Raw genomic sequence first — 22,334 nt, forward strand, 5'->3', positions numbered from 1 at the left:
CTACACTAAACTATACTATACTGAGTGTACACTATACAATACAATACTGAGTGTACACTACACTATACAAATACTGAGTGTACACTACACTATACAATACTGAGTGTACACTACACTATACAATACTGAGTGTACACTACACTATACTATACTGAGTGTACACTACACATATACAGACACCACACTGTACTGAGTGTACACTACACATATACAGACACCACACTGTACTGAGTGTACACTACACATATACAGACACCACACTATACTGAGTGTACACTACAACATATACAGACACCACACTATACTGAGTGTACACTACACATATACAGACACCACACTACTGAATGTACACTACACATATACAGACACCACACTGTACTGAGTGTACACTACACATATACACACACCACACTATACTGAGTGTACACTACACATATACACACACCACACTATACTGAGTGTACACTACACATATACAAACACCACACTACTGAATGTACACTACACATATACAGACACCACACTATACTGAGTGTACACTACACATATACACACACCACACTGTACTGAATGTACACTACACATATACAGACACCACACTATACTGAGTGTACACTACACATATACACACACCACACTATACTGAGTGTACACTACACATATACACACACCACACTATACTGAGTGTACACTACACATATACACACACCACACTATACTGAGTGTACACTACACATATACAGACACCACACTGTACTGAGTGTACACTACACATATGCAGACACCACACTGTACTGAGTGTACACTACACATATGCAGACACCACACTGTACTGAGTGTACACTACACATATACAGACACCACACTGTACTGAGTGTACACTATACTGAGTGTACACTAACACTACACATATACAGACACCACACTGTACTGAGTGTACACTACACATATACAGACACCACACTATACTGAGTGTACACTATACATATACAGACACCACACTATACTGAGTGTACCACTACACTATACTGAGTGTAACACTACACCTATACAGACACCACACTGTACTCTACACTATACTGATTGTACACTAACACTACACATATACAGACACCACACTGTTACTGAGTGTACACTACACATATACAGACACCACACTATACTGAGTGTACACTACACATATACAGACACCACACTGTACTGAGTGTACACTACACATATACAGACACTATACTGAGTGTACACTACACATATACAGACACCACACTGTACTGAATGTACACTACACATATACAGACACCACGCTATACTTAGTGTACACTACACTATACTGAGTGTACACTACACATATACAAACACCACACTACTGAGTGTACACTACACATATACAGACACCACACTATACTGAGTGTACACTGCACATATACAGACACCACAACTGTACTGAGTGTACACTACACATATACAGGACACCCACACTGTACTGAGTGTACACTACACATATACAGACACCACACTGTACTGAATGTACACTACACATATACAGACACCACACTGTACTGAGTGTACACTACACATATACAGACACCACACTGTACTGAGTGTACAATACACATATACAGACAACACACTATACTGAGTGTACACTACACTATACTGAGTGTACACTACACATATACAGACACCACACTACTGAGTGTACACTACACATATACAGACACCACACTACTGAGTGCACACTACACTATACTGAGTGTACACTACACATATACAGACACCACACTACTGAGTGTACACTACACATATACAGACACCACACTTACTGAGTGTACAACTACACATATACAGACACCACACTGTACTGAGTGTACACTACACATATACAGATTGTACACTACACATATACAGACACCACACTATACTGAGTGTACACTACACATATACAGACACCACACTGTACTGAGTGTATACTACACATATACAGACACCACACTATACTGAGTGTACACTACACATATACAGACACCACACTGTACTGAGTGTACAATACACATATACAGACACCACACTATACTGAGTGTACACTACACATATACCACACTGTACTGAGTGTACACTACACATATACAGACACCACACTGTACTGAGTGTACACTACACATATACAGACACCACACTATACTGAGTGTACACTACACATATACAGACACCACACTGTACTGAGTGTACACTACACATATACAGACACCACACTGTACTGAGTGTACACTACACATATACAGACACTATACTGAGTGTACACTACACATATACAGACACCACACTATACTGAGTGTAACACTACACATATACAGACACCACACTGTACTGAGTGTACACTACACATATACAGACACTATACTGAGTGTACACTACACATATACAAACACCACACTACTGAATGTACACTACACATATACAGACACCACACTATACTGAGTGTACACTACACATATACACACACCACACTGTACTGAATGTACACTACACATATACAGACACCACACTATACTGAGTGTACACTACACATATACACACACCACACTATACTGAGTGTACACTACACATATACAGACACCACACTGTACTGAGTGTACACTACACATATACAGACACTATACTGAGTACACTACACATATGCAGACACCACACTATACTGAGTGTACACTACACATATACAGACACCACACTGTACTGAGTGTACACTACACATATACAGACACTATACTGAGTGTACACTACACATATACAGACACCACACTATACTGAGTGTACACTACACATATACAGACACCACACTGTACTGAATGTACACTACACATATACAGACACCACGCTATACTGAGTGTACACTACACTATACTGAGTGTACACTACACATATACAAACACCACACTACTGAGTGTACACTACACATATACAGACACCACACTATACTGAGTGTACACTGCACATATACAGACACCACACTGTACTGAGTGTACACTACACATATACAGACACCACACTGTACTGAGTGTACACTACACATATACAGACACCACACTATACTGAGTGTACACTACACATATACAGACACCACACTGTACTGAGTGTACACTACACATATACAGACACCACACTGTACTGAGTGTACACTACACATATACAGACACCACACTGTACTGAGTGTACACTACACATATACAGACACCACACTGTACTGAATGTACACTACACATATACAGACACCACACTGTACTGAGTGTACACTACACATATACAGACACCACACTGTACTGAGTGTACACTACACATATACAGACACCACACTGTACTGAGTGTACACTACACATATACAGACACCACACTGTACTGAGTGTACACTACACATATACAGACACCACACTTTACTGAATGTACACTACACATATACAGACACCACACTGTACTGAGTGTACACTACACATATACAGACACCACACTGTACTGAATGTACACTACACATATACAGACACCACACTGTACTGAGTGTACACTACACATATACAGACACCACACTGTACTGAGTGTACACTACACATATACAGACACCACACTGTACTGAGTGTACAATACACATATACAGACACCACACTATACTGAGTGTACACTACACTATACTGAGTGTACACTACACATATACAGACACCACACTGTACTGAGTGTACACTACACATATACAGACACTATACTGAGTGTACACTACACATATACAGACACCACACTGTACTGAATGTACACTACACATATACAGACACCACGCTATACTGAGTGTACACTACACTATACTGAGTGTACACTACACATACAGACACCACACTGTACTGAGTGTACAATACACATATACAGACACCACACTATACTGAGTGTACACTACACATATACAGACACCACACTACTGAGTGTACACTACACATATACAGACACCACACTACTGAGTGTACACTACACATATACAGACACCACACTATACTGAGTGTACACTACACATATACAGATTGTACACTACACATATACAGACACCACACTATACTGAGTGTACACTACACATATACAGACACCACACTGTACTGAGTGTATACTACACATATACAGACACCACACTATACTGAGTGTACACTACACATATACAGACACCACACTGTACTGAGTGTACAATACACATATACAGACACCACACTATACTGAGTGTACACTACACATATACCACACTGTACTGAATGTACACTACACATATACAGACACCACACTGTACTGAGTGTACACTACACATATACAGACACCACACTATACTGAGTGTACACTACACATATACAGACACCACACTGTACTGAGTGTACACTACACATATACAGACACCACACTGTACTGAGTGTACACTACACATATACAGACAAAACACTATACTGAGTACACTACACATATGCAGGCACCACACTATACTGAGTGTACACTACACATATACAGACACCACACTATACTGAGTATACACTACACATATACAGACACCACACTATACTGAGTGTACACTACACATATACAGATACCACACTGTACTGAGTGCACACTACACTATACTGAATTACACTACACATATACGGACACCACGCTATACTGAGTGTACACAACACATATACAGACACCACACAGTACTGAGTGTACACTACACATATACAGGCACCACACTATACTGAGTGTACACTACACATATACAGGCACCACACTATACTGAGTGTACACTACACATATACAGGCACCACACTATACTGTGTGTACACTACATATATACAGACACCACACTGTACTGAGTGTACACTACACATATACACACACCACACTATACTGAGTGTACACTACACATAAGACACCACACTGTGCTGAGTGTACACTACACATATACAAACACCACACTACTGAATGTACACTACACATATACAGACACCACATTATACTGAGTGTACACTACACATATACAGACACCACACTATACTGAGTGTACACTACACATATACAGGCACCACACTATACTGAGTGTACACTACACATATACAGACACCACACTCTACTGAGTGTACACTACACATATACAGACACCACACTATACTGAGTGTACACTACACATATACAGGCACCACACTATACTGAGTGTACACTACACATATACAGACACCACACTGTACTGAATGTACACTACACATATACAGACACCACACTGTACTGAGTGTACACTACACATATACAGACACCACACTGTACTGAGTGTACAATACACATATACAGACAACACACTATACTGAGTGTACACTACACTATACTGAGTGTACACTACACATATACAGACACCACACTACTGAGTGTACACTACACATATACAGACACCACACTACTGAGTGCACACTACACTATACTGAGTGTACACTACACATATACAGACACCACACTACTGAGTGTACACTACACATATACAGACACCACACTACTGAGTGTACACTACACATATACAGACACCACACTGTACTGAGTGTACACTACACATATACAGATTGTACACTACACATATACAGACACCACACTATACTGAGTGTACACTACACATATACAGACACCACACTGTACTGAGTGTATACTACACATATACAGACACCACACTATACTGAGTGTACACTACACATATACAGACACCACACTGTACTGAGTGTACAATACACATATACAGACACCACACTATACTGAGTGTACACTACACATATACCACACTGTACTGAGTGTACACTACACATATACAGACACCACACTGTACTGAGTGTACACTACACATATACAGACACCACACTATACTGAGTGTACACTACACATATACAGACACCACACTGTACTGAGTGTACACTACACATATACAGACACCACACTGTACTGAGTGTACACTACACATATACAGACACTATACTGAGTGTACACTACACATATACAGACACCACACTATACTGAGTGTACACTACACATATACAGATACCACACTGTACTGAGTGTACACTACACATATACAGACACTATACTGAGTACACTACACATATGCAGACACCACTCTATACTGAGTGTACACTACACATATACACACACCACACTATACTGAGTGTACACTACACATATACACACACCACACTATACTGAGTGTACACTACACATATACAAACACCACACTACTGAATGTACACTACACATATACAGACACCACACTATACTGAGTGTACACTACACATATACACACACCACACTGTACTGAGTGTACACTACACATATACAGACACCACACTGTACTGAGTGTACACTACACATATACAGACACCACACTGTACTGAGTGTACACTACACATATACAGACACCACACTGTACTGAATGTACACTACACATATACAGACACCACACTGTACTGAGTGTACACTACACATATACAGACACCACACTGTACTGAGTGTACACTACACATATACAGACACCACACTGTACTGAGTGTACACTACACATATACAGACACCACACTACTGAATGTACACTACACATATACAGACACCACACTGTACTGAGTGTACACTACACATATACAGACACCACACTGTACTGAATGTACACTACACATATACAGACACCACACTGTACTGAGTGTACACTACACATATACAGACACCACACTGTACTGAGTGTACACTACACATATACAGACACCACACTGTACTGAGTGTACAATACACATATACAGACACCACACTATACTGAGTGTACACTACACTATACTGAGTGTACACTACACATATACAGACACCACACTGTACTGAGTGTACACTACACATATACAGACACTATACTGAGTGTACACTACACATATACAGACACCACACTGTACTGAATGTACACTACACATATACAGACACTACGCTATACTGAGTGTACACTACACTATACTGAGTGTACACTACACATATACAGACACCACACTGTACTGAGTGTACAATACACATATACAGACACCACACTATACTGAGTGTACACTACACTATACTGAGTGTACACTACACATATACAGACACCACACTACTGAGTGTACACTACACATATACAGACACCACACTACTGAGTGTACACTACACATATACAGACACCACACTATACTGAGTGTACACTACACATATACAGATTGTACACTACACATATACAGACACCACACTATACTGAGTGTACACTACACATATACAGACACCACACTGTACTGAGTGTATACTACACATATACAGACACCACACTATACTGAGTGTACACTACACATATACAGACACCACACTGTACTGAGTGTACAATACACATATACAGACACCACACTATACTGAGTGTACACTACACATATACCACACTGTACTGAATGTACACTACACATATACAGACACCACACTGTACTGAGTGTACACTACACATATACAGACACCACACTATACTGAGTGTACACTACACATATACAGACACCACACTGTACTGAGTGTACACTACACATATACAGACACCACACTGTACTGAGTGTACACTACACATATACAGACAAAACACTATACTGAGTACACTACACATATGCAGGCACCACACTATACTGAGTGTACACTACACATATACAGACACCACACTATACTGAGTATACACTACACATATACAGACACCACACTATACTGAGTGTACACTACACATATACAGATACCACACTGTACTGAGTGTACACTACACATATACAGACACCACACTGTACTGAGTGTACACTACACATATACAGACACCACACTGTACTGAGTGTACACTACACATATACAGACACCACACTGTACTGAGTGTACACTACACATATACAGACACCACACTGTACTGAGTGTATACTACACATATACAGGCACCACACTACACTCCAACTGTACTTAGTGTATACTACACTGAACATAGCCTATGTCAGTGTGGTTTTCAGAAGAAAATTTTTGCCTGCACGGCCTTCACCACCTGAGCCCCTACCCTTAGGCTATGTTCATATGGGGGCATGCCTGCACAGAAAATCCCTGTGAGGATATTCCACTGACAGCGGAGCACAGGCAGAACATGCGGCGCAAAGAACATTTGAAAATGCGCCGTCTCATTGACAGCAATGCATTTCTGTGCGGATTCTGCAGATAAAATTGACATGTCTATTCTTTCTGCGGACACCAGAATTAGAATTTTCTCACCAGATGTTTCCGTGTGGAAATTCTGCTACGTGAATCCCATTGATATCAGTGGAACTCTGCTGCTGCGGAATACCAATCCATGGCAGAAATTCCAGTGTGTGAACATAGCCTAAGGGTGCATTCCCACCTTGCAGCTGCTGCGTGTGAAAGAAACAGTACCTACATGTGGTTGCATGATATTTTTGGTAGCACTGCAGTGTTATTGGCAAAATCATTTAGGTATTGGCCACGCATGTAGGTGTGGTGTTATCTCTAGGTGGCAGACACAGCATGAAAACTGGGCCTTTCCTAACCGCTCCCCTCTTCTGTCTCTTAGTTTCCTCCTGAAAATTATAGCACAATACAATGTACATTTTATGTACTGTTTTTTTTTTTTTTTATACACTGCTCAAAAAAAATAAAGGGAACACTTAAACAACACAATGTAACTCCAAGTCAATGACACTTCTGTGAAATCACACTGTCCACTCAGGAAGCAACACTGATTGACAATCAATTTCACATACTGTTGTGCAAATGGAACAGACAACAGGTGGAAATTATAGGAAATTAGCAAGACACCCCAAATAAAGGAGTGGTTCTGCAGGTGGTGACCACAGACCACTTCTCAGTTCCTATGCTTCCTGGCTGATGTTTTGGTCACTTTTGAATGCTGGCGATGCATTCACTCTAATGGTATCATAAGATGGAGTCTACAACCCACACAAGTTGCTCAGGTAGTGCAACTCCTCCAGGATGGCACATCAATGCGAGCTGTGGCAAGAAGGTTTGCTGTATCTGTCCAGAGCATGAAGGCGCTACCAGGAGACAGGCCAGTACATCAAGAGACATGGAGGAGGCTGTAGGTGGGCAACAACCCATCGGCAGGACCGCTACCTCTGCCTTTGTGCAATGAGGAGCACTGCCAGAGCCCTGCAAAATGACCTCCAGCAGGCCATAAATGTGCATGTGTCCATTCAAACGGTCAGAAACAGACTCCATAAGGGTGGTATGAGGGCCCGACGTCCACAGGTGGGGGTTGTGCTTACAGCCCAACACCGTGCAGGACGTTTGGCATTTGCCAGAGAACACCAAGATTGGCAAATTCGCCACTGACGCCCTGTGCTCTTCACAGATGAAAGCAGGTTCACACTGAGCACATGTGACAGTCTGAAGACGCCGTCGAGAACGTTCTGCTGCCTGCAACATCCTCCATCATGACCGGTTTGGCGGTGGGTCAGTAATGGTGTGGGGTGGCATTTCTTTGGGGGGCCACACAGCCCTCCATGTGCTTGCCAGAGGTAGCCTGACTGCCATTTGGTACTGAGATGAGATCCTCAGACCCCTTGTGAGACCATATGCTGGTGCGGTTGGCCCTGGGTTCCTCCTAATACAAGACAATGCTAGACCTCATGTGGCTGGAGTGTGTCAGCATTTCCTGCAAGAGGAAGGCATTGATGCTATAGACTGGCCGCCCGTTCCCCAGACCTGAATCCGATTGAACACATCTGGGACATCATGTCTCGCTCCATCCACCAACGCCACGTTGCACCACAGACTGTCCAGGAGTTGGCGGATGCTTTAGTCCAGGTCTGGGAGGACATCCCTCAGGAGACCATTCGCCACCTCATCAGGATCATGCCCAGGCATTGTAGGGAGCTCATACGGACACGTGGAGGCCACACACACTACTGAGCCTTGTTTTGACTTGTTTTAAGGACATTACATAAAGTTGGATCAGCCTGTAGTGGGGTTTTCCACTTTGATTTTGTGTGTGACTCCATATCCAGACCTCCATGGGTTAATAAATTTGATTTCCATTGATAATTTTTTTGTGATTTTGTTGTCATTAGTTCATTCATTCAGATCTAGGATGGGTTATCTTAGTGCTCCCTTTATGTTTTTTTTACACATATGCCTATATACACACTGCATTTATACACATCAACATACTGTATGTTCATACTACACACATGTATACCAGACTGCATAAATGTATACATACAGACTGCATTTATACACACAGACGTGGAGGTTAAACGTGTAGAGGAAGAGTGGTGCAGTTGCCCATAGCAACCCATCAGATCCCTTCTTTCTTTTTAAAAACAAAAAAGGCCTCTGAAATATGGAAGGAGCGATCTGATTGGTTGCTATGGGCAACTACACAACTCTTCCTCTGCACAGGTTTTTATTAATTTTCCCCATAATGTATACATACACTACAGACATGTGTATACCAGATTGTACATATACACACATGCTGGACACATGCAAATCCACAGTGCACACATACAGTATACACTGCCAACATACATACATGGCACACATGCCAGCAAGTATATACACAGTAACAACACAGTAAAAACATACATACATATACATGGCACCTTTACTGCAATCTGTTACTTATATAAGCCTGGTTCTTAGTGTTCTCTGCAGCTATGAGACAGCAAGGGGAGGAGTCAGCGGTAGCAGCCTGCAGGGGGAGGAGTCAGTGGTAGCAGCCTGCAGAGGGAGGAGTCAGTGGTAGCAGCCTGCAGGGGGAGGGGTCAGTGGTAGCACCCTGCAGGAGGAGGAGTCAGTGGTAGCAGCCTGCAGAGGGAGGAGTCAGTGGTAGAAGCCTGCAGGGGGAGGGGTCAGTGGTAGCAGCCTGCAGGGGGAGGGGTCAGTGGTAGCAGCCTGCAGGGGGAGGAGTCAGTGGTAGCAGCCTGCAGAGGGAGGAGTCAGTGGTAGCAGCCTGCAGAGGGAGGAGTCAGTGGTAGCAGCCTGCAGGGGGAGGGGTCAGTGGTAGCAGCCTGCAGAGGGAGGAGTCAGTGGTAGCATCCTGCAGGGGGAGGAGTCAGTGGTAGCAGCCTGCAGGGGGAGGAGTCAGTGGTAGCAGCCTGCAGAGGGAGGAGTCAGTGGTAGCATCCTGCAGGGGGAGGAGTCAGTGGTAGCAGCCTGCAGAGGGAGGAGTCAGTGGTAGCAGCCTGCAGGGGGAGGGGTCAGTGGTAGCAGCCTGCAGGGGGAGGAGTCAGTGGTAGCAGCCTGCAGAGGGAGGAGTCAGTGGTAGAAGCCTGCAGGGGGAGGGGTCAGTGGTAGCAGCCTGCAGGGGGAGGGGTCAGTGGTAGCAGCCTGCAGGGGGAGGAGTCAGTGGTAGCAGCCTGCAGAGGGAGGAGTCAGTGGTAGCAGCCTGCAGAGGGAGGAGTCAGTGGTAGCAGCCTGCAGGGGGAGGGGTCAGTGGTAGCAGCCTGCAGAGGGAGGAGTCAGTGGTAGCATCCTGCAGGGGGAGGAGTCAGTGGTAGCAGCCTGCAGGGGGAGGAGTCAGTGGTAGCAGCCTGCAGAGGGAGGAGTCAGTGGTAGCATCCTGCAGGGGGAGGAGTCAGTGGTAGCAGCCTGCAGGTGGAGGAGTCAGCCTTAGCAGCCTGCAGGGGGAGGAGTCAGCGGTAGCAGCCTGCAGGGGGAGGGGTCAGTGGTAGCAGCTTGCAGGGGGAGGAGTCAGCTGTAGCAGCCTGCAGGGGGAGGAGTCAGTGGTAGCAGCCTGCAGAAGAGCTTGCAGTGCACATCGGACTGCCCTGAACAGCCTAGGGGGTGCCATTGATGTCATCAGCACAGAGTCCAGGAGCTTTATGCTGAGGACCTGTGCTGATGCCTCCTAAATGAGATGCAGAGTGGGACACGATGGTGATGATACTACTGTACAGATCAGCAGTGTCACTGTGGGGTCTGCGATCACCTCACCTCCACCCCCGCTGCTGCCAGCACTGAAGGAGCTAATAGAGCGGGCCACGGGGAATCTCCCTGCACTTAATGGTGTCACCCCACTTGGGGTTGTCACCCGGTGCGGTCCACACCTCCCTAGCAGTGCCACTGAGAAAAAGGTCTGAATACTTATGTCAGTGCAATATCTTTTTAATTTTGGCACAAGGCCGTAACATAACAAAACGTCTTCTTAATCTCTGAGAAACAAACATTTTACCCAGAGGAATATCTTTGAGTAAATTTAGAACAGCAGGGAAAATATGGTGCGGATCAGTAATACAGTCATGGTCGTAAATGTTGGCACCCTGAAATTTTTCTAGAAAGTGAAGTATTTCTCACAGAAAAGGATTGCAGTAACACATGTTTTGCTATACACATGTTTATTCCCTTTGTGTGTATTGGAACTGAACCAAAAAAGGGAGGAAAAAAAGCAAAATTCTACATAATGTCACCAAACTCCAAAAATGGTCTGGACAAAATTATTGGTACCCTTAACAATATTTGGTTGCACACCCTTTGGAAAAAATAACTGAAATCAGTCGCTTCCTATAACCATCAATAAGCTTCTTACACCTCTCAGCCGGAATGTTGGACCACTCTTCCTTTGCAAACTGCTCCAGGTCTCTTATTGGAAGGGTCTCTCTTTTCCCAACAGCAATTTTAAGATCTCTCCACAGGTGTTCAATGGGATTTAGATCTGGACTCATTGCCGGCTACTTCAGAACTCTCCAGCGCTTTGTTGCCGTCCATTTCTGGTGCTTTTTGATGTATGTTTGGGGTCACTGTCCTGCTGGAAGACCCAAGATCTCGGACGCAAACCCAGCTTTCTGACACTGGGCTGTATAGTGCGACCCAAAATCCGTTGGTAATCCTCAGATTTCATGATACCTTGGACACATTCAAGGCCCCCAGTGCCAGAGGCAGCAAAACAACCCCAAAACATCATTGACCCTCCACCATATTTCACTGTAGGTACTGTGTTCTTTTCTTTGTAGGCCTCATTCTGTTTTCGGTAAACAGTAGAATGATGTGCTTTACCAAAAATCTCTATCTTGGTCTCCTCTGTCCACAGATGGATTTTGGCTTACTCAAGTCAGTTTGGCAAAATGTAGTCTTGCTTTTTTATGTATCTGTGTCAGCAGTGGGGTCCTCCTGGGTCTCCTGCCTTAGCGTTTAATTTCGTTTAAATTTTGACAGATAGTTCGCGTTGACACTGATGCTCCCTGAGCCTGCAGGACAGCTTGAATGTCTTTGGAACTTGTTTGGGGCTGCTTATCCACCATCCGGACTATCCTGCGTTGACACCTTTCACCAATTTTTCTCTTCCATCCACGCCCAGGGAGATTAGCTACAGTGCCATGGGTTGCAAACTTCTTGATGATGTTGCACACTGTGGACAAAGGCAAATCTAGATCTCTGGAGATGGACTTGTACCCTTGAAATTGTTGATATTTTTCCACAATTTTGATTCTCAAGTCCTTAGACAGTTCTCTTCTCCTCTTTCTGTTGTCCATACTTAGTGTGGCACACCTAGACACACAATGCAAAGTCTAAGTGAACTTCTCTCCTGCAAAGACTAAGTGAACTTCCACACCTGTTACTTGCCCCAGGTGAGTTTAAAGGAACATCACATGCTTGAAACATTCTAATTTTTCCACAATTTTGAAAGGGTGACAATAATTTTGTCCAGCCCATTTTTGGAGTTTGGTGACATTATGTCCAATTTGCTTTTTTTCTCCCTTTTTTGGTTTAGTTCCAATACACACAAAGGGAATAAACATGTGTATAGCAAAACATGTGTTACTGCAATCCTTTTCTGAGAGGAATACTTCATTTTCTAGAAAAATTTCAGGGGTGCCAACATTTACGGCCAAGACTGTATATTGTGGCTCTTGGGTTTAAGGAGTCTCAAAATATCAGGACAAGGCACCCGCCATTTCCTTGACTTCTCATTAGTAGTACAATATTAGGAGAAAAATGACTAGCCTGGCCGACAAGGGTTCGATTGCTGTGCAATTTGTAGAGCAGATTTTTGCGGTCGGTATATCACGTCACAGGTTGTCAACTTCTTCAATAGAAAAGTTTGTGGTCACATGATACTGTCATTTTTTTCTCTCCATGGGTAAAGACCACAGGCGTGACGCTTTCCCTTGGCGTCATTTTCCTCTGAGGAAGCATAGACCTCTACAATGACAGACAATGTGGAATCGGTAATGACGAACTGTGGCTGAAGAATTTTTCATCTGCCAATTCTTCATCTGGAGTCCATTTTTTAGCATTCGCCCCTTTCTTGGTGATGGCAGCCACTACAAAGAGAGAGATGAACTTTAGATAATAATTTGCACATTTCCGTATTCAGATATGCGCATGGACGGAGATAAAGCCCAAAAGACTTCAATGGGATTCTGTGCTCCCATTCACACTTCAGCGTTTCCGCATACAGAATCTGCACCGATTACGCACGAAATCTGCACAAGCCAAAAACCACCCAAATGAAGGCGGATGTGGAATTGGTGCAGATGTGTGGAAATTCTACTGTGTGAATATAGCCTGAGACAGCAGCCGTTCACAATGCAGTAGACTGGCAGCATGGTTATTGTAGGTTTTACAGTCACCCCCGACCCACGATGGCCCCGACATACGATCATTTCAACATACGATGGCTCTCAGAGCCCATCGCATGTTGAAGGCAGCATCAACATACGATGCTTTTGTATGTCGGGGCCATCGCATAAACGGTTATCCTCAACGCAGACTGCTTCAGCTGCCACCGGATAGCCATTTACGGTGCCCCGTGTGGTCCGCTGACGATCATTCACCTGTCCTCGGGGCTCCGGAGCGTACTCCTCGGGATCCCCTGCATCGCCGGCGCTTTCCATCGTCGTCATCACGTCACCGCGCACACCGTCCCGTCATCCAATAGGAGCGGCGTGCGGAGCGGCGTGATGGCGGCGACAGAGAGCGACGTTCCCAGGAAGCAGAGACCTTCCCGGAGCATCGGGAACACCGCGGGGACACGGTGACAGCGATGGAGGGCGACATCCAGGGCAGCGGTGACGGTCCGGAGCGCCGGGGACGCGTGAGTATAACCTCCAATACCAGGTTAAACCCCCCCAAAGGATGAGGGGGCACTCCCTCCATCTGGAGAAGAAAAAGTTTAGTCTAAAGGGCCGACACGCCTTCTTTACCGCGAGGACTGTGAATTTATGGAATGGTCTACCTCAGGAACTGGTCACAGCAGGAACAATTAACAGCTTTAAAACAGGATTAGATACATTCCTTGAACAAAATAACATTAATGCTTATGAAGAAATATAAAATCCCTTCCCCAATATCGCGCCACACCCCTACCCCTTAATTCCCTGGTTGAACTTGATGGACATATGTCTTTTTTCGACCGTACTAACTATGTAACTATGTAACAGTGGCCTTCAACCTGCGGACCTCCAGATGTTGCAAAACTACAACTCCCAGCATGCCCGGACAGCCGTTGGCTGTCCGAGCATGCTGGGTGTTGTAGTTTTGCAACATCTGGAGGTCCGCAGGTTGTAGACCACTGTCCTATACTTTACATTGCACGGATCCCTCAACATACGATGGTTTCAACAAACGATGGTTCATTTGGAACGGATTACCATCGTATGTTGAGGGACCACTGTATAGGTATTAGACTAATATGAAGACATAGGTTTCCATGTTTCTTTTGACAGTCTTGATGGTGAGTTAAAGCCAAATGTGTTGAGTTCCAGTGCATGGAGGAAACACAGGAGAAATCTTGGAGATCGAGTGAACAGTGCATTGGTTACTTAATTCCCTGCAGGTCATGGGGCTTTATCCAAAGGATAGGGGATAAGATGTCTGATCGCGGGGGTCACTGGGGACCCCCACAATCTCTCCAGCAGCACCCGCTTGTCATCAGCTGCACGGAGCGAAGATCGGTCCGTGCTGATGACTCATGATACAAGGGCCGGAATATCGTGACATCACGGCCCCACCCCCCAAGTGACATCACGCCCCACCCCCTCAATGCAAGCCTATGGGGCGGGGAGGGACGTCAGGAGGGGCGGAGTACCCCTTTAATGTATGGTGGAGGAATATGCATACATTGGTGTAGGGGCAGGTACCACAGCCGATACTGTTATAGGTGGAGAATAAGCAGTAGTCATATTGGGGGAGATTTATCAAAACCTGTGCAGAGGAAGAGTGGTGCAGTTGCCCATAGCAACCAATCAGATTGCTTCTTTCATTTTCCACAGGCCTCTAAAGAGGCCTGTGGAAAATGAAAGAAGCAATCTGATTGGTTGCTATGGGCAACTGCACCACTCTTCCTCTGCACAGGTTTTGATAAATCTCCCCCATTGTGGACAGCAGACATGTGGAAATGGTGAAGACCATAAGCCTTATGGTGCAGGAACAAACACACCAAATAGGCATTATGTCTCAGACACAGCGTAATGTTGAAAGACCCCTTATGAAGCTTGGGGTACCTGGGAGGTGAGCTGGTGAGACTTACCATTTTCAGCTTGACATGAGCAGCTTCAAAAGTAAGAAATATATAAAATTATTTCCTCATTTGGGTGCAGAAGAGCTGATTTGGGTAACCTGGAATATCAGCTTTGAGCCAGTCTCCAAGAGTACCTCTCCTGATCTTGTTTAATCCTCCCAGTTCACTGTCCCCATCATGATAAACCACCCCCTGCCTTTATTTTTTATTTTTAAGTTTCCTACCTTGATATTGCTCTGTATTTTCTGCTCAGTCTCAGTAAGATTCACAGACTGGGAAGGGGCGTTCCCCAGCAGGTGAAGCCATACAGGGGAGAACTTCCTCCCTCACTCTGCTACACACAGCTTAGAGCAGTTCAGTGTGAGATGAGCTATGATTGGCCTGATTTTGGACTTGTCTGTTCAAGAGATGGGGGGGGGGGGAAATGTGCTCTGGACAAGTAGGGAGACACCTATTGGCAGCTTTTTTAAACAGAAATAAAACATAGAAAATTTCATTTAAAAAATAAATAAAGTCCATTAGAAAGATTTTTTATTTAAGGAGTGTAATAGCAGAAATTTGTTTTAATGAGAGTGCCCATTTAGTTGCACATGGGGTGGCCCAGTACGGGAGGTGTTACCCTGTACCCTTGCTGTCCTGTCAGACAGCCTCACTACAGTGTCCCCTGGGTGCATCTGTCCCCCCATGTAAATATGATTCTAATGTATTATACCATGTAATGTGTTCAGGAAGCGTTGTCACTTTAAGAATGTTTACCATGTGACTTACCCAGGAGGTACCAGTGACCAAGTGATCCCAGGGGTGACCTATGGGCTCCCTGCTAGTCTCCCCCATATAAGCCCTGGGTAGCTCTCTCCTTCCTTACAAGTCTTTGCTGAGGTCAAGTCAAGTGCTAGAGAGAGTCCAGAGTCATAGGAGGCCTCAAGTCCAGTCTGTAGCCACAAGCAGCTACAAGTAACCACAGTCTCAGTATTATCAGTCAAGTCAGTCACAGTCATCATTTGTAAAGTCAATGTGGCCTGCATTAAATTGATCCCATCTACTGCAAGTCCCAGCAAGCTCTTAAATGTGCACTGTCAGCAAGCTTTTTTATTTTTTTATATGTTGTAGTACTTATGTACTACAACATATCTTTAACCCCTTAAGGACCGGGGTTTTTTCCGTTTTTGCATTTTCGTTTTTTGCTCCTTGCCTTTAAAAAATCATAACTCTTTCAATTTTGCACCTAAAAATCCATATGATGGCTTATTTTTTGCGCCACCAATTCTACTTTGTAATGACGTCAGTCATTCTGCCCAAAAATCTACGGTGAAACGGAAAAAAAAATCATTGTGCGACAAAATAAAAATAAAAAAACGCCATTTTGTAACTTTTGGGGGCTTCCATTTCTACGTAGTAAATTTTTCGGTAAAAATGACACCTTATCTTTATTCTGTAGGTCCATACGATTAAAATGATACCCTACTTATATAGGTTTGATTTTGTCGGACTTCTGGAAAAAATCATAACTACTTGCAGGAAAATTAATATGTTTAAAATTGTCATCTTCTGACCCCTATAACTTTTTTATTTTTCCGTGTATGGGGCGGTATGGGGCTCATTTTTTGCGCCGTGATCTGAAGTTTTTAACGGTACCATTTTTGCATTGATAGGACTTATTGATCGCTTTTTATTCATTTTTAAATGATATAAAAAGTGACCAAAAATGCACTATTTTGGACTTTGGAATTTTTTTGCGCGCACGCCATTGACCGTGCGGTTTAATTAATGATATATTTTTATAATTCGGACATTTCCGCACGCGGTGATACCATATATGTTTATTTTTATTTACACTGGGTTTTTTTTAATTGGAAAAGGGGGGTGATTCAAACTTTTAATAGGGGAGGAGTTAAATGATCTTTATTCACTTTTTTTTTCACTTTTTTTTTGCAGTGTTATAGGTCCCATAGGGACCTATAACACTGCACACACTGATCTCCTATGTTGATCACTGGTTTCTCATAAGAAACCAGTGATCAACGATTCTGCCGCATGACTGCTCATGCCTGGATCTCAGGCACTGAGCAGTCATTCGGCGATCGGACAGCGAGGAGGCAGGGAGGGGCCCTCCCGGGCCCTCCCGCTGTCCTGTCAGCTGTTTGAGATGCCGCGATTAGCCGCGGCTATCCCGAACAGCCCGACTGAGCTAGCCGGCCACTTTCACTTTCACTTTTAGCTGCGCGGCTCAGCTCTGAGCGCACGGCTAAAGGGTTAATAGCGTGCAGCGCCGCGCGCTATTAGAGGCGGGTCCCGGCTTCACTATGACACCGGGCCCGCCGTGATATGACCGTGTTATATCAGGAGAGCAGGACCAAGGGCGTACCTGTACGCCCTTGGTCCTTAAGGGGTTAATATACTTCCATTATTTATTTTTTGTTTAAAATATTTTATTTTAAATTCAAAAATCGGCCACTAGGGGTCTCCCTCCTAGTGGCCGGCTGCAGCCTGCCGGGTTGTCACAACTGAATTTGGACCGATGCCGGACGGGCAATCGGTCCTAATTCAGTCAGCCTGCGCTCGCTCCCTGCCTGTCAATCAGACAGGTGGGAGCGAGCGCTGTGAACGCCTGGACTGAGCTCATTGGCTGTCTTCGCTCATTGGCTGCCCGCCCCCGGAAGCGCGGCACTGAATCTCAGTGCTGCACTTATGCTCCAGGACTGTACATGTCCTGTACGGGCAAGTGACGTAAGCTCCCGACGGGAGCGCAGCATAGATGAGCTAAGGGCAGAAGTCGGCTCCCCAGCAGGCATCATTGACGCTGTGCCTGCTGGGGAAGTCTGCCTGGTAAGTGAGTACAGTACCAGGCAGAAAATAATATATTTCAAAGGGGTTAAAAACATTTTTACAGACAGTGATGGGGTTGGGGATAGATGGGCAATAGGCAGGGACAGAAACATTATTTTGTTACATGGTGGGAGCTACTCTTTAAGGTCTGAGTTACTGGTCACCTCCTTGGGCCCTGGCTACACTGTATAGACTTTACCATCTGTCTACCCTCAGTAAAGCTACCATTGTCTGTAACTTGGCGTCGGAGTCATTATTGCCCCCGTGCCTAGCCCGGGATCCAGCGGTATACCTATGGGTGGTTTTGAAGATAAACCATGCCCTGGCATCACGAATACAAGGGGTTAATGCCATCTGCCCCTAGGGTAATTCCATCTGCCCTTTGCATCACACCCTGTATCACACACTTCCTTGTATAGACAACCATGTTCCAAAATCTAATGGAAAGCAGAATCTATTGGTAAATGATTGACCAGCTGAGTAGGAAAGGGAATCCTCACTATGTTTATTTTGCCCTGAGGGCGGAATAATAATGACAGAGACTCTGATTACGATGATGTATTACATGCGTTGTTTAATGTAGCACATCCTGTAATACCCAGGACACCAGGCACAGTGCCACACCGCTTTCCCCTGCCCACCTGCTGTTGATTGACAGCTTGCCTACACAGTATAGACAGAAAGCTGTCAATCAGAGGCGCGTATGGAGGACACATGATCATAATAGGGAGGACTACTTCTCAGTGCTCTGTGTCCTGGGTATTAACAGATATATGGGAAAATCTGTCTTCAGATAAGACAGCATAAATTTAGTGGCTGTCTATGGCAGGAATAAAAGACCAGGGACTGTTGGGACAGATGTGGTAAGGGATCAGGCAGGTGATTTTTTTATGGCCAGAGCCCATAAACAACAATTTATGATTTTATGCTGCATATAAGCTGCGGAATTATTGAGAATTTTTCCCATTGACTTTAATGGTGTGTGTGTGGGGGGGGGGGGGGGGGGGTGGGGTTCAAAATCTGCAATAAATCCAGTTGTAGATTTCAAATGCATGTATATTTTTTCACAATCCACTTTAAATCCTCAGCAAATCTATACGATTTACATGTGGAAATGCTGTGAAAAATCTGCAATATTCCTGTGAAAGCTTACTGAGGGTACAGCCACATGCTGCTTCTACAGTAACCGGAAAGTGAATCTCAGCTACTCGGAAATTCTGGTGCAGCAGCCTCTCATTGAAAGTGGGATTCTGCAGCACCGTGCACACTGCAGAATTTCTGATGTGGAAATTTCAGATTCCACACGTACTGCATTGCCGTTAATGGGGACGGCGCATATCCAGGCGGTAGTAGCGGCGATTGATATTGGCGGAGCCCGCTGCACACGGAATCTCCACCTGGAATATCTCTGTGCGGAAATTCTGTACTGTAAATGGGGCCTAAGGGTATGTTGAGGACTGAAATGCTGCGGATTTATCACAGATTTTTCCAATATGCTTCAATAGGGAAGTCATAATTTGCAACAAATCAGCAACTATTCAGTCCCATGTAAATATATGTTCACACTAGGGATCGATCGATATCGTTTTTTTTAGGGCCGATACGATAATCGGTGGAGGTTAGGGCCGATAGCCGATAACTTATACCGATATTCCGGTATAAGTTATCAGCTATTTAACCCCCCGCGACACCGCTGCAGATCATTGATTTAAAGCGGGCGCTTTAAATCAATGCACTGCAGTGGCTTTTGCGGTGCCATAGGCCGCCGCCGCCACCACCCGCTTCTCTCCCCTACCTGTCAGGGTGGTCTGGGCCATCCATCGTTCCTGTGGTGTCCGGGGGCGTTCCGGGTGAAGGCTCCGGCCTAGTACGCTGCATAGACGCCGCTGCGCAGTGACGCCCGTGCGCAGCGACGCACCTGACATCACGGCGTAGCGGCGTCTATGCAGCTACTAGGCCGGAGCCTGCCCGGAGTGGAGAAGATGACCGCCGGAGAAGAAAGACAGCCCGGACCGGTTCACCCTTCACCCGGAATGCCCCCGGACACTACAGGAACGATGGATGGCCCGGACCACCCCCGTTACAGGTAAGTTATTTTCTTTTTATTGACTCGGAGGGTGGGGGAGGGGCCCGACCGGTATAGTGGTATGGGCAAAAATCCATACCGGTATACCGCCCAGCATCACGGTGGGGGGTGCGACGCGGTGCGGTGGGTCGGGGGGGGGGGGCGGTCACGGTGCGGTGGGTCGAGGGGGGGTGGTCGCGGTGCGGTGGGGGCGGTGCGGGGGGCATTATCGGCTTATCGGCAAGGTAATTGCCGATACCGATAATGCCCAAAATCGTGATTATCGGCCGATAATATCCGCCATACCGATAATCGGTCGATCCCTAGTTCCCACAGCAGAAATTTGCTGAATGTCCACCCGGAAAACACGGACAGATAGTCCCCAAATAGGATTCTGCCAAAAGAATAATCATGTTCATTCTTTCAGCAGACACCAGAGTTAGAATTTCCCACGAAAACATTTTCTGCAGGATTCTGCTGTAAAATTCCGTTGTGTTTAATCTGCAAACAGTACATGAGAACAGACCTGTTCCGCTACTTTTTTTTAAATCCACGTCTGGTTTTAGCTTCCAACCAGGATAACAAAACATGATAAAAAAAGGAAACCCACATGGGATTTTTTCCTTTGGTGTTTTTTCACTCTTCACTGGCGTATTTTTTGGCTCAGTGGCACACCATTTTCTTCTCCCATAAACTTCTATGGTAGAAAGAAAACAGGTAGAATACTATGGTAGAATACTAAGTATTCCAAAGCATTAAAAAGTGTAAAAATAAATAAATAAAATAAAAGTGTAAAAATAAATAAAAATGTAATAAAAGTGTACAAAAAAAAATATTAAAAATACATTTATTAAATGAATCTAATAAAAAAAATGCATAATGTGTAGGATCGCATTGGCGGACATC

Source organism: Hyla sarda, chromosome 12, assembly GCF_029499605.1.
Source record: "Hyla sarda isolate aHylSar1 chromosome 12, aHylSar1.hap1, whole genome shotgun sequence".
In the NCBI taxonomy this organism is placed as follows: domain Eukaryota; kingdom Metazoa; phylum Chordata; class Amphibia; order Anura; family Hylidae; genus Hyla; species Hyla sarda.